The following is a 10,210-nucleotide window of genomic DNA, read 5'->3' as shown; positions in this document are numbered from 1 at the left end:
TAAAAATATTTCCTGCTGCAACATTAATATGTTGATTTTAAATTATTTTGTGTATTCATTGCTTCCACAACAACCCCATTCCTGTCTGTGCTTAACCTGCATCCGCCTGATTCAGCGCCATAAAACCACAAAATATAGGAGCAGAATTGGGGTGTTTGGCCCATCGGGTTTGCTTCGACATTTCCTCTCAGCCCCATTCTCCTGCTTCCTACTGTGTGTACAACCCCTTTCCGTCTACAAATGCTGCCTGACCCGCTATACTCTGTTTCTGCAGCGATTCATTATTTGTTCTGTATGTCACTTGTTAGACAATGAATACATGACTTTGAAAAAAATATCGCAGGTGCAGTCTCAATAAAGCTGGAAATAACTGTGCGAGGTCTTACAGAGACGCTGTCTCTCTATGGAAGGGGGTGACCATACATTCCCCATACTGGACTCTGGTCCGGCTCACACAGTTTGCCGACATCACCTTGACTCATCTGCCCGGGGTCATCACTGCTCATATCTCAGTGAGTATTGTCAGGTCCAGCCGGGTTTATTGCCGTGTGCACAGGGACGGTGAGGGACAGGTACAATGAAACACGTGCAGCATCATTGCAGCCTCGAAAAGACAGACAGTACGCAAAACATAAATTGTACATTTCTGCATCATGATCAAAAGATAGAGATAAATCCTGTGCCAGTTTCAAACTTGGAAATGATTCCTCAGGCAAACTGATGACATAGAATGCGAACTGTTATATCCACGGGGGAGCATGCAGATCCAAGACAGGCTTGTTTATTTCTTTTCTTTAAACAGACAGACAACAGAAAGAAGGGCGAGTCTGTCGTCCTCTTCAGCCCGCCCTGACATTCAATAAGATCAGGCTGGCCCAGACTTTTTCTCAATCCTACTCGCCATACCAGACTTTTTCTCAATCCTACTCGCCATACCAGACTTTTTCTCAATCCTCCACCCACCCCATACCGCAGTTGCCGGACAAAAGTCGGCCGGTGTCCTCCACCAAATCTTCTACCGTCTCCCCAGGTGAGAGGAGATAAACTTCTGTCGCCCGCCTTTACTTCGACGCACTGACAGCGCCCCCAGCTTCGATCTGAAGCGTATGGATATGAATGTTATATAATGGGACATTGTTCTGAGTTTTGCTCGGTATTGACGGGACTTTGGGGAGGCAGAAGCAGTCAGAGTCTGTGGGAGGGTTCAACTCTTGGGTGAAACGCTTTCCGCAACTGGATAGCACGTTGGAGTGACATCTGCAAACACGAATGTGAGCTCGGTGAGTTGCACGTCATTTGACGAGCTTGGTTGATGTCGGACCATTAAACCGCCACAGAGACAGTTGGCGAGGGTGATTTTGAACGTAGGTCAGCGAACCGATTTGTGTATGGCAATAGGACGGGTCGCTTGCTAGACAAGAGAGTAATGAGGTGTGTGTATAGTGAGCGATATTAAACGGCGAAAGCTTTTCCCGTTCAGAGACAGTACTGCCCAGTTCAGCGAATCAGTCATAATCTCAATCGCCCGTCGCTCAGCAGCTGAACAACATTGAATATGTAAAAAATTATTATAAGTTGATATTTCCAGTGTTTTCAGCTAACCAAAATTTCACATTGTTTTCGTGTCATACCGGAGCACTGAACCAAAATCGGAAGGGATTTGTTTAAAAAATCGCTACTCCTTCATGTTTACCTGTTTGCCCTGACATTTCAGCACCAATTTAAACCCACTTCCCTCCGCTCCACCCTAGCTGTCTTGTAAAGGAAAATCTATAGACGTCCCACCGCAATCACGCAATCACTGAACACTGATCGCCAACCGTTCGCATCAGTCTGTGAGAAAAGTGTGGGAGTGAGGAGCAAAGGAAGTTTTGGAGAGAGAGGGAGAGAGAGAGAGAGAGAGAGAGAGAGAGAGAGAGAGAGAGAGAGAGAGAGAGAGAGAGAGAGAGAGAGAGAGAGAGAGAGAGAGAGAGACAGAGAGAGAGAGAGACAGAGAGAGGATGTGTGTGAGCGACGGGCGTTCGTGTGTGTGCATGTGTGTTAAAGAGAGAGACATGGAAGTGAGGCAGGGGAGAGAGTCACATCGTAGACAGGGCAAGACAGATAAACGAGGGAGTTTGAAAGGCAATTAGAGAGAGAGAGAGAGAGAGAGAGAGAGAGAGAGAGAGAGAGAGAGAGAGAGAGAGAGAGAGAGAGTGTTACACGGCAGTTTACCAATTGTATGTTCGCTTTCTGCCACTCTTTTCGCTCCAGTGTTTTCCTGACCACCAGTGTAACTCATCTTACCGACAAAACGAAATGGATCTTTCCGTCCCTTCATTTAAACTCGAACGCTGCAGGGTTCGTAAATATTATCACCGTTTGGACTGAGGAGGAGAAATGGTTCATGCGTTTACACATTGCCCTTCAACAGAGGAACAAGAGCACGTTATACTTATTGATGCCATTCTCCTAGTTTCTTCAATTATAAAGACAATTGACATTAAATTAGTGCCATTAATTCTTAAAATTCCAATGTTAGTTCTGATTTGGACGCAAGAGTTCTGCTCAGAGCGATAAATCGTCCGCTGTCGAACGTAAGGAAGTACGTTGGTGAACGAAGCGAGGCGCTCTGTGTCCGTACAGTTGTAGAACACGCCGGCACCAATCGCCCTGTTTCTACTCAAAATCTATTGTTAGACGCTCGGTTGCAAAGTGAAAATATCGTAGCTAAAAAGGCTGTATTGACATGTCGATTTTGCTAGTTTCCACCTGTCTTCACCCATCAGCAAGTGCATGTTTCATTGCGCTTGTGTGTACAGATAGATGTGCGCATTAATATAAATTTGAGTTCACGTTGAGGTAATCTCCAATTACATATAATGCATGATCCCTTCGGATAGACCCGTCAGCAGATACAGATCAATTGATTCACTGTCAGTTATTTTCCCGCAGTAGAAATTCAAGACGTCGACCAGCATATGCGGGTGGGAGGGTTGTGTGGTGGAAGAGATTTTCAATGTTTTCCAATGTAGTACTGAATGAGGGCCTCCGAATCCGGTATGTATTCTCAGCTAAAAATGCTGCGAGCGTTGAACTGGCAAACATATGGGATGTCAACTCCACAAATTCTCGAATCTCTCCAGTCGAGGAAACAGGATTTATTGAAGAACGTGTTACCGGCTCCAGATTTGAGTCGCATACGGTACCAGAACTCAGTGCATCGAAATCCATGTCGTTAATGAAAACCGAATCGGTAAAGTACCGCGTTGAACAGAGAATCAGAATCAGGGTTATTATCGCCGGCACGTGACGGGAAATGTGTTAACTTAGCAGCAGCAATTCAATGAAATATATAATCTAGCAGAGAGAGTGTGTGAGAGAGAGAGAGAGCGAGAGAGAGACAGAGAGAAATGTAATACTAATAATAAATAAAATAAACATAATAATAAATAAACAAGCAAATCAGTTACGTCTTTTGAATAGATTATGAAAAATGTACAAAAATTAAATACTATATTAAAAAAGAGAGGTCGTGTTCACAGCTTCAAAGTCCATTCGTGATTCTGATTGCAGAGGGGGGAAGCTGTTCCTGAACCGCTGAAAGAGCGTTTCTGTCTCATACCCTTAGACACCCAGGTTCAAACCTGATATCCGGTGCCATCTGTGTCGACGTTGCTCCTTTGCAGATTGGAGGAATTTTCATCGTCAATGTCGTGATGGTCTATTATCGCCCCTCATTAATGAGCTGTCCTTACTGTGTGAGGCTGATGACGTGACGTAGCCGGACAGCGGGTTGCAATGAGATTATTTAGGCTGCAATTGGTCCGGTCAGTGAGGGCACAAACTGGACAAAACTGTTTATTGCCGGAATGTGTGAGGTCATGTACTTCGTTGGGATTGGTATTAAATAAATGACGATTGGTTGCGGTGGGACTGTCAAAGGAAACTGTTCACGAAAGAGAGATGGCGAGCCGATGGGTGGATCAGGTATTTTGGAAGGCAACTGCAGATTGTAGGTTATTGCAACTCGATTGGAAATTAGAAATAGAGGAAACATTGTGATACATCTGTACAGGTTTCTGAGGTTGGCTCTGTTGCGGTGACGGCCATTTCACTCCCCATATATGCTGAAGGGTACAGTAGCACTGGAGAAGCTCGGAACAATTTAACTGACTCAGCTCAAGTGAGGAATGCACGTCCTCTGACGAACAACTGAAGTTAAAACTGTTCACTGCAGAATATAGAATAAGGGCTGAATCTAAGGCGATGGATGAGGCGTACAGTCAAGGACAATGTCCAGGATGAGGAATTATCGTTTAAGTACGAATTAAAGCGGAATATCTGAACATACTTTCCTGATACCAGAGACTACTCGACGAGACAGGGTTGTGGATGTTACAGCACGGGGCTGATTTAAATAGGATATGGACGCTTTAAAAAAAATAAGAAAATCGTGGGTTGCGAAACAGCCAAAGAAGATAGTTTGAAACGTGGGCAAGTGCAGCCGTGATCATATGACGTAAACGGACGGGAGCCATCAGTAACTGACATTGTCCCCTTACACTAGGAGTAACGTTTCGGGATTTTCTATTCAGGAACAAAATGTAAACTCATGGAACTGGTCTCCCGGCTGACGTGCATACAGAATGACGATTTAAAATGCCAGGACCGGATTATGAATTAAATAAAGTCGGCCTGACGAATGGTCTCACTGCCGGGAACTGTATTACATCGAATCTCAGGGATTGGGGATCTGCAGTCAATGACACTATGGGACGTTAGCCATATATTGCTCGCTTCTACCGCTTGCTGCCCGCGATCTGCAACATCTCCACCTGCAGAGACGTACCGGAGATTTTATCAGGGAAAGCTCTAGCTACAGCTGAGGGAGACGCTAATGCCCTCGGGTGGACTCTGCCACAACTACAGTAACACAGGAATCGAGTGAGATTAGAATCTGACAGAGGATGAAAATACGTCACCATGCGAATCGGAGAGCGAAAGGACAAAGTCCACTTCTTTCCACTGACGCTGAAATCCGTTCTCCGAGTTTGATTCTTTAAGTTTTACGAGACAGTAAAATTCCGAACTGCAGAGAGTTTAAGCTGCCTCGACGGGATTGATCAGAGTCGGAATGGAAATGAACATTGCACAATGAGTAGAAACGTATCGTATTGAATTGTATTGAAGTGTAAAAATACGCAGTTCTCAACTGAAAACAAAGAGCATCAAGGGTGTTAAATTTTATTGGCAGTGGGATTGTTGGCGTGAGCGCTGCGAGCAGGGTTCGAAATTGCGCGGGGAATCCCCATTGGATTTCAAGTCCAACGCCTTAACCACTCGGCCATCGCAGCGATAATGTTCAGCATCGCATCAATGTTCAGCACACACCGTAGCACTGCCCCCGAAGTGAGGGTTTTACTTGATTTATGTTTAGTAATGGAAAAAGTGAATCATTATATCATTATTCCAAAACAAATAGAATAATTGGACAGCTGTGGAATTTGTTTCAACACCGTTAGGTCAGTACGGGAGTGTGGAGGGCTAACACTGCCGTCAGTATCATAAATGAAGGAGATTTCCAGTATTGGGGATAAAGATCAGGATCAGAATTTGTTTCATAATGACGAACATATGTCAACATGATATTGTTGTTTTTTATTCTACTCTTCCTGAAATGAATGTTTAAATTGCATTTGCAGACCTTTACCACTGAATAAGCCTAGAAGTAAACATTTAGGGAATATTGCACAAGGTATCTTTGCTCAGGATGCTGTCAATTCAACCCCTGTAGAATGTGTTGAGAATGGGTGGGGGGGGGGTGATAGTCCCTTTCCAATCCGCCTAGACGGCTCTAGACGTAGTTCCCTGTTATTTTCTGCCATTAACGGGGTCGAGGACAGTTATGGTCCCTGACTTTATTTCTGCGAGTGACCTGGTCGGCGACTGTTGTTGCCTTTGTTTTTTCCATGCGACTGAGGGAGTTGAGGGCTGTTATCGTTCCTGACTTTATTTCTGCGAGTGAAGTGTTTGGGTACTTTTATTGTCGCTATTGGGTTTTTTTATGTTGCGGGGGAGGAGGCATTTTGGGGTCTGCGAGATTTGTTTCTTTTCTTTTTTCGAGTCGGCTTGAAGTTTGTCCTTTCATGAAAACCGATGGTCTCCCGGTATTTAATTGCTGTCCGGAGCAGACAAATCTCAGAGTTGTATTGTACATGCGGACTTCGGCAATAAAATTAACCCTTTGAATCTTTATATTCTCCTCACTCGTGTGACTGCAGTTCCACTTACTGTATGAAATACTCGTAACACTGATTTTCTCTTCTCGCTCAGACTGCAGGACAAATTCGATCATATTACAATCACTGCCTCTCAAGCATTCCTGTATGTTAGTCTACCTGTCAAAACACAAAACACCATACAACCCACAATTATCTTTTTCTAATGGGCTCAACCAAAACGTACTCTAAGTCCATTCTGCAGGCATTACACAAATTCACTCTCTGAGTATCCAGCGACAACTAGACTTTCTCAAACTTGCTGCATATTGAGATCCTACAATGGCCACCGTTATATTGCCATTTTCACATGCCTTGTGCATCTCCGCTTGTCATTTGTACTTAACGTCGACTGCTAGAGGACTGTATATAACTCCCATCCTATGATCCTATGTTATCTCTCACTAAGCATTATTGTTATTTTTCCTACAGCACTCTAAATTGCGCTAAATAAAATAAATAAAAATATGGGTAAAATGTGTAGAAGGCATGTTTGGTCTGCCGATGATTCTGAATAATGCAGCCAGTCTTCTTTTGGCACCGTATTGAGAACATGTCCTCGATATTGGCGAGGCGTGCCCATCACTACAGCACTTTGCCCCTTCTTTCGATCCTACGCATTGGAGCCCCGCCCCACACCAGACTGTGACGCAACGACTGACAATGCTGTCCACGTACGCCCACAGAAATGTATTTGATTCTTCGACAGCACTCTAAATCGCATTAATAAACAATTATGACGTCTGCACAGTGACCGTGTCAGCATTTTGGGACCAGGATGGATCCGCTGAGATGTCTTCGCCCAGGAACCTGAAGGTATTCACCCAGAAGACCATAAGACCATAAGACAAAGGAGCAGAAGTCGGCCATTCGGCCTATCAAGGTTGCTCCGCCATTTCATCATGAGCTGATCCAATCTCCCCTTCCCCCGCCTTCTCACCATAACGTTTGATGACCTGACTACTCAGAAACCTATCAATCTCTGCCTTAAATACACCCAACGAGCGGCGTTACAGGGAACGACACTCTTCAAAAAGGGTTTGCACGTTTCACTGCAAACGCAGGATGGGTTGAGATTGTCACTTCCATGTGAATGGTTTCAGCTCGTTATGTTTTCAGACATTCCTGGTATTCGTCTCAGGGTTGGTTTATAATTAGTGATCACATGCGTAGCCACCAAATGGAACACAACCTAGTCGCGGTGTGAAGGCTTGCGTTGCTCAGTACCCAGGAGAACGAAGGTGGCTGTAGTTAGGAGTTAATGTTTTGGCTCTTCGTATGGGGCACTGATGCCAAACAACTCAAATAGAAGAGGGCGGACGGAGAGTGTCCACCGGCCCTACAATTTCGAGGGCTTACCTCAGAGATAACAAGCCGGACTGGTCAAAGAAAACTTCAGTGAAACGAAAATGAGGAGTCCGTCTATATATTAATCGGCCGGTATTTCTGAATCACTACCCTGGACTTGGCAGGCAATTGCGCAAACCGAGATTGTACTGACACGATGAATGAATCCCCGAACGTCGCAGACTGACAGGGATGGAGGGTCTTCATTGCTGCCCCGAAAGGCCAGCGGCGAGACTGGCAATAAGTTATGAATTTAGTCAGCTCCGCCATGGGGACAGGCCTCCGTTGTATCCAGGACATCTTCATGTAGCGGTGACTCAGAGAGGCGGCGACCGTCATTAAGGAATTCATCACCCAGGACGTTCCTCTTCTCACTGTTACCATCAGGAAGGAGGTACAGAAGCCTAAAGCCACACAATCAGCAATTCAGGAACCAATTCTTCCCCTCTGCCATCCAATGTCTAAATGGACATTGAACCTATGAACACTGCATCATTCTTTCATCTCTTTTGCTCTAGTTTTAATTTAACAATTTAATATACATATATTTGTTCTAATTCAATATTTGATTGATTTTTATTTCTTTATTTATCACGTATTGGTTGTACTGCTGCCGTTAATTTAACAGTTTTCTAGATATCTGATACTGATTCTGAAGTAAGTCACATCCGTAAGACAGATGTTGGTGAAGATCAGAACTAAGACTCTCAATGTGGATCAGTAGAAAATGAGTTCAGTGGGAAGATTCCAGCTCGCGAAATCCCAAGCGTTTGGCACAACAATGTGACCGGAGTGAGCAGTTTCGCTTGTCACCTAATTTCTGCCCGCACGTATTCTGAAACCGGTGAAATGTATTAGACAATATACTGTGCAATGAATATTCTATCCTATGAGATATATAAACCAATATTGTATACAAGTTAGAGGCACTTGTGTCCTGGTCGGGAAAAGGGAAGTGGTTAAACTGTTCAAGTTCACTTGCCGGTTTCTTGTGCTTCCACGTTAATGTCTACAGCGCTCATCAGCATGCAGATCTATTGTTTTCCAAAGACTGCTGCGCTGTTTCCATTTTACACGTATTTCCACAACAGAGTGTAACAGCAGCACAGTCTCCCAACTCCTACACTGACCACCTGAGGCCAGGGTGCCGAACACCTTTCCCACAGTCTCTCTGCGCATGAGACGGGTTTCAGCAAACTGTGCCCTTCTCCGACTCTCTCTCTCCCTGCTGATTTGCACACCCCGGTGCTCTAACCCTCACAGAATAAATACTCAGCTGGTTTGACATTCCAAAATGTGACACTTCAAACTTACCTGTCTTGAAAACTATTTCCAATTCCTCCTTCAGTTTTTCAGTTTGATGTATCCAATTATCTCGTGCTTCTATGCAAAACTCGTGAAGCAAATCGCTGATAATATCCAATGACGGGGCTCGTCCGGGATTTGAACACGCCACCTCTCGCATATATTTTTTTCATCCGAAGCGAGAATCATACTACTAGACCAAAAAGCACGCCTTCGCAGATTGCGTCACGACTGTACTCCGAAGCCATTTAAAGTTAATTGGTGGGAAACCCATTGTCCTCTCCGTTCTTGAGAGGAGAGCCTGATGTCGAAACATGTTGGGCCTGTATTCCTTTGAGATTACAAGAGTATTCGTTACTTGATTGAGTCAAAGCAGGAATCTAACGGACCCACTTTAGTGCACTTAAAAATGCGTTTGCCGATGGAAAGGACCCAAACAAGGGACGCTTGTTTAAATCTCAATTCTGAGTATATTTTTCTCGCAGACGATGATGCTTCTGAGCAATTCGCTACCTCGGCGTTGGTGGGCGGTGGACTGTTGGACGCAATATAATTAAAATGATTTCAGACGGGTGTACTGAAGTATTTGTTCCATGAACAGCGGAGACGTTTGATAAATGACACACAATAGGAACTTTATTCAGGACGAATTTTCACACGTCGATGCTATCTGGACTGCTGAGTCCCTCCAGCATGTTGTATGTGTTTCGCAAGTTGGTCTCACATTCTGTTGAGATATTTTGATTATCCTTTTACCGACAAGCATTTTCCATCACGTGACCTTCCAACTCATGTCACGTCACCTTCCAACTTTACTATCTGTATTTACCTCTTTCCGGTGCATCTATGTCAAAACTCACAAGAGGATTCCCCTTCAAACTGCACAATCTATCATCCACATTCCCCCACTCCACGTCGAGTATCATTGCCATCTGCGATGACGTCACCACAGTGCTATTTGGGTAAAAACTGGTATGGAGCTGGAATGAGAGGCAGTGTGCAACTGATGATTCATATCTTGATGACAGTCAAGGGGGAAAGGAGAAGATCGTGAAAGACAACAGGATGGGGATATTTTCTTATTGCCAGAAACTTTCCTTCAACAAAATCGGGTGTAAAATGAAGAAAACAATAGGAGTAAGAACGCCGAATTGTCATAGACGGGTTTGGAAACTATCTCTCCAGTGGAAGCTACGACCTGAACACAAAGTCTTACATCACTAATCTATCCTGGCCATGGTGGTAAACTTGTGGTTAATTCCATTGCTGCAGCCAATAAAAGGATTAATGTGCTTTCA

At 44.4% G+C, this 10,210-nt stretch overlaps 1 non-coding gene across 1 annotated transcript; it reads right to left on the bottom strand.

Moving 5' to 3' along the window:
- Positions 1 to 5,254: 5,254 nt before the first annotated feature.
- On the bottom strand, positions 5,255 to 5,336 carry trnas-uga (transfer RNA serine (anticodon UGA)). The gene has a single exon. It is a non-coding gene; the product is annotated as a tRNA-Ser (tRNA).
- Between the last annotated feature and the right edge of the window lie 4,874 nt (positions 5,337 to 10,210).

Source organism: Hypanus sabinus, unplaced genomic scaffold (genome assembly GCF_030144855.1).
Source record: "Hypanus sabinus isolate sHypSab1 unplaced genomic scaffold, sHypSab1.hap1 scaffold_1487, whole genome shotgun sequence".
NCBI lineage: Eukaryota > Metazoa > Chordata > Chondrichthyes > Myliobatiformes > Dasyatidae > Hypanus > Hypanus sabinus.
Note: the sequence above shows the minus strand (reverse complement) of the source record. Positions and strands in the feature narration are given on the sequence as shown.